The sequence below is a fragment of the Lactuca virosa genome, chromosome 9, assembly GCF_052849685.1.
Source record: "Lactuca virosa cultivar CGN04683 chromosome 9, Lactuca_virosa_CGN04683_v6, whole genome shotgun sequence".
Taxonomy (NCBI): domain Eukaryota; kingdom Viridiplantae; phylum Streptophyta; class Magnoliopsida; order Asterales; family Asteraceae; genus Lactuca; species Lactuca virosa.
The window spans coordinates 261,664,980-261,670,671 of record NC_136434.1 but is presented as its reverse complement, the minus strand read 5'-3'; positions in this window follow the sequence as shown (position 1 = coordinate 261,670,671).

Below are 5,692 nucleotides of genomic sequence, written 5' to 3'. Positions count from 1 at the left end.
CTCTCAAAAGCTTCTGTCGAACTCTGACCTTTGTCAATGACTTGTCCATTAGATAAGGGATCATATATTCCTCCATTCTAGATATCATATGGACTAAGACATGGATTATCAATCGTTCTCCTGTCCAGTTGTTGTTTCCCGATTTCCGATTCATGATGACTGACTGATTGAACAAATCAAATCAGTCCTGGCTTGGCCAAGCACTCACATGTATCATCTTTAAATCATCGAGGGGCCCACATATATCGCTTTTATCCCGAAGGTAAAAGGAATGGATAAACTTCGACTCATATGGCTTGTTCTACTACTTGTTGAATCATACACAAAGGCACGTTTTATAACATCGAGTTACCAATGCGTTTTCGTGCAATCAATGTATAACCAACTCATAGTAACAACTCATATCTCTAGGTTTGAAGAATATAAGATATTATCGTCTCATGATCACTCGTGATAAAATCCATGAAGTGATTCAAATGAGCGCGGGTTGAATCCAATACTCAGAACTTATGAGCACTCATGAGTGTTGTAGCACCACTTTGTCCACCAACTTGGACCTCTACAAACCAACCCATGACAGTCTTGATTCATATCTACTTCCAACATATGACCGACTGTGGATGGTTTGAATAACTTAATCATTCAGGAAGAGCGACTTAGTTATTCTGGAAGTCAAAACATGCAAAGTGAAACACAAGAATAAATGAATCAAATATGGTATCAAACCCTATGAATATAAATAAACACTTTTATTTATCACCATACTGATTACTCATTATTCATTGTTTCGGTTTTATCAACTTTATACTTGAATTAAAAACACTAGTTGTCCCATGCTCCAAGCATGTACACTATGTTTTTCTTAAACAATAGCTTTGCCATACACCAAGTATGCACTCTATGTTTGTCTATGATCCTTACTTTGTGAAATAAACCAATTGAACATAATTTCAATGATTCTAATTTCACACTCCCAAATCCTTATCGAAAAATGTGAGAATTTCAAATTCCTATCATTTATCGAAATCTGTTTAGATTTTAAACTTATATGCACTGACCCTCCTGTAATGAATATGTACAAAGTCACAAAGACTTGTCAACAGTCATTATAAGGTATTCCAATGGAGATCAACTCCATGGAAATTAAGTCTCATATTCAAACTACATTGCTTTGGACATGCTTCTTGCATTAAGTTTTCTAATCTTACACAGATAACTTCCACCTATGGAGACAACTCCATATTCTCATTTTGACTATCACTTCTGAATAAGAGATGCCTCTTTTCAGAATATGTCAATATGGTCCTTCCAAAATTAGCACTATACTTCCAACTGTCCCTGAGCAACCAATCTTTGGTAAACCTCAAATTGTCCTCGACAATTGCTTAATCATTTTAGTCATATCCAATTCTAGACCTTTTCCCTTCTTAATGCCTCTGGGCATTTGGGAAAATTTAGAAATGACAAATATTATAGCACATGCAATCGATCCTGTACCCAAAGCAAATGGTACACGATTCATGATGTCTCACATAAAGACATGATTCTAGACCAGTCTTTTGCTACAATATTTTTATTTGCCATGTTTTCAAAATTTGACTATGAAGAGGGATGCCGTAATCATAATCGAATTTTGAGAACGCAATATATAGAATTTCCTTAAGTTGAACCAATCCAACATGAAATTCATATATATATTCTTGACTAAAGATGATTAAGGTCTCAATCTAAGCCTTTAGAACTGAAATGAAGTATAATTTCCTCTCCCTTAATTATAGCAAAACAACTTTTTCAACCCCTGCAACCTCACGAATTGAAACTTTTGTTTTCTATAATTAACATTGCTAACTTGCAATCTTTTTCATAATTATCATGCTCCCACTAACATGATGATTATTAGCATAACACTTATGCTCCCACTAGCTTTGACATGTACTCAGAAATCAGCTGACTTTCTTACCAAAGTTCAGATTTCTGATACTAGATTGTTTTGATAAAACTTTATCAAAATCATACACCTCTCTTAGATAGCTCACATGTGTGTCTAAACAATTTTAGAACTATGAAAAGGGATGCCGTAATCATAGTCTCAATTGTTTAGACCTTTGCCACTTCTCACAAGTCCATGTTAGTGTGTCGGTAAACCACACACGCTCCACTAACGACTTTGAGAATGCAAATACCACAATTGCTATCTAGCTAAAATCTACTTAGTGAAAGTGTTTCCTCACCATCATTTTCATGAATCGGAGAGAAACCTTATGACACTTAGATTTAATAGTGTATGTGTTCTTATCCATGTGAATTTGTCAAAACCATAATCACAAGACAAGGTTAGTGACAAATCCAAACTCATATTGATTAAACTTGTGCAATCTGAAATTCTTGCCATTTGGCAGCTCAGGTGCCTGCCATTGCTTCCAAGTAGTTGTGCAACCAATTGAGAACTCTCAGAACTCCTATGCAAAGCCAACTTGAATAGGCACAAAAATTTCAACACGATAGGTTATAAACCTCAAGTCGTGTGCTAGTGAAGGACTTTAGGTTTTATTCTTGATTAAGTCTTGAAACTTTCAAGAGCTTTAAGACTCCCACTATCCTCTTGACATATAAGACTCCCTTGTCAAATATTCAAGAGATAGTGCGGATTCTTTATCAAGACTAACACTTTACACAATTGGCCTAAGTTGGTCTCTGTTTTATCCAAAACATCACAACTTACCAATTTCAAATGTACAAGAGTAGATAACCTTTTACTCTTACATTTGACTAGTGTTAACAAACCCTCTTTAAGATATGTCACTCAAGTTACAATCTTGGAGTATGACTCTAAGAATTGTTTTGGAACGAAGTATGACTCATCTTTTTGATTTAACCATTTCAACAATTCATGACTCCTCTTCTTAGTCATAAGAATGCACTAAGATGACTTTAGAGGACCAATTGTGATATGGTATCTTAATCATTAAGATGATCATAAACATGATACTAAAGTACTCTCCCATCTTTTCAGATTTGAGAAACTTTTATCTTTCTGCCATACTTTGATTCTTCTTATTCGTTCTGTCTCACATTGAAACTTCTCCAATGCTACAGACTTATACTTAAACTTATAAGTATAACCATATTTACTGAACTTAAGTAAATCATGACGAATAGTCTTATTGATCTTTTGTGGTGGACTTGACCAGTGCACAAGAATGTGTACTCGATCCCTTAGTCCTTAACTTGACTCACACATCCATGTGAACAAGTCTTAATTTTCCAATGCTTGAAAGTTCTCATTCATCATACTATTCAACTTGCATGATTCCAAGTTTCTATCCAACTGAAGCCTTGGGAATGAGAATCTTTCCTTATTTGGTAAATTATGACACTACCACAAACGAAAGAATCAAGTCCATTTTTTTTCAAATATTGCTATCAATGGAATCATATAAACAACCATTTTCCACAAATGCCACTTGTAAGGATATTTAAAATAAATATAAAATTAAAAACTTTTATTTTATTTCAAAACTTTGTGGAAAAAACTTATCCGTATAGTGCAAATGCATACGGAAAAACTTGTTGTTATCTATTCCTAAGCAATATATCATAACTGCTAAGTAACAGCTTCAAAATTCTGATGCGATCGAAATCTACCTACGCGATCAGAATCAGCATATACTTCCTTTAAGCTTTCTCTCTATTCTTTGATTCTTAAAACATCAACATGTGACCCAGTCACATCATGTAATGAGGATCTTAGAATAGAAACTTAACAGAGTTAGATAATGGGCTCTACCTGAAGTAGAGTCAGACTTATTGACTTTAACATCCTTACATAAACTTGGCAGCTTTGCAATCAACGCCCATTCCTTTGGCAAAATAAACATATGGACCCTTTGGTAATGGGACTATCTCAGACTTAGCCTTTCTCTTTACCATTTGGTCAACCGGGTTGACTATGGCCAATCCCTTTCCATTGGGAAGAGAATGCTTTTTCTGGATTTCCAGTGTCACCATTGTCACTGTCCATAAAGTTTTTGGGAAGTTGATCTTCTAATCAAATTTGCTTTACTATCGTTCCAAATCATTGCTGATTCAGCAGCACCAAGCAAATAGATATGATCATTAAGGTTCATGTCATAGTCTGTTTCATAGTAGTCCCACAGGAACTCACTATGTGACTTAGAAAGTGATTGAACATCCAACTTTCTCAAGACTTTGACACCCAACTCTCCCAGCTTGTCAATATGTGACTTCATCTTTAAGATGTGATCATACATAGACCTTGCTTGCCATTAGGGCTTGAGTGACCTTGAACTTGTGGGTTAGGGAGAATAATTGGAGGAGGTGGAGGAAGTAAAGTTCCAAGAGATTTGGGAAGATCATAGATGTATGAACTAGACATCTTTTGGGAGATATTCAAGATAGTTGATCTAAAGTCCTTAATATAACACCTAATATGAAATATTAAGGCTAGGATCCAACAACCTATTTATAACTGGAAGAGGGATGCCGTAATCCGAGTTATAAAATAGTTGAAGGTAGGTAAATGACGATTTACCAATTTCCACCATGAAAACGAAATAATGTAATTAGGTTTTTAATTGGATTTGAAACTCCTAGATCTTTTGAGATTCATTGAACTTTTCAATGGCATGTTTCAATCTCGAGTGTGCCCTTCAGGTTTTGTGACTGGGATGCCGAGGATCACAAAACAAGGTGTGAAGTAACCGTGCAAATATACTTGGTACCCTTAATATTTACCCCTCAATCGATGTGCCGGTTAACCACACGAGCTCCACCGATACTATGATAAATATTAAGTTACCCTTTGCCTACTTTGTTAAATCCAGGTTAGTGTGCCGATTAACCACACACGCTCCACTAACGGTTTAAACAAAGTGCAAAGTGTAATTTCATGGATTAACACCTTATTCACATTTTCCTAAGTAACTAAGATTGGGAATTTATAAGTGTTTAGTTACTTAGTATTTATCATTAATACTTTTAATGAAGGGAGAATTATAGTCCTTGTCCTACCCGTTCGGCTAACGACCCTCCACCAGTCAAGGAAGCGGTGGGTGAGAGTGGACACCCATTAAACTGCCATTTTATAGGCAGTAACCTTATACCCCCCTTAAAGACCGGCTTCGTGAATGAGGCCTACTAACGGTAAGACTGACTTGCTCTTATACATATATTTATTATTAACTTATAATACTATAAAGTATAAGGGTTGAATTTTAAGTTTTAAAATTCTAAGGGCTAACTTGGAATTAAAGTATTCATGGGGAAAACTTTACAAATTCCAAAACTTGAGGGCAAGTTTTGAAAATATTCAAAACTAATTAATTCCATAACTTATGTGTTTAAAGTAGTTTTAATTAAAAAAAAAAACTCTTCAAGTTCCATAACTTGAGGACAAGTTATGGAAGACTTTAAACTAATAAAAGAATGTAACTTTTCTTTATTTTTGTAACTTATGGAACTAATTAAGGTTACACATTTTATCATTTAATGAAGTGACTCTTGAACCTCCATAACTTGAGGACAAGTTATGGAGTCATAAAACCATTTAATGAGGACAAGACTCTTCATTTTTGTAACCATTGCCAACTTTTTATGAGTTTTATGAAACTTAAATGTGACTTTTCATATAACTTGAGGACAAGTTACAAAAACACACTTTAGAATCAAATCT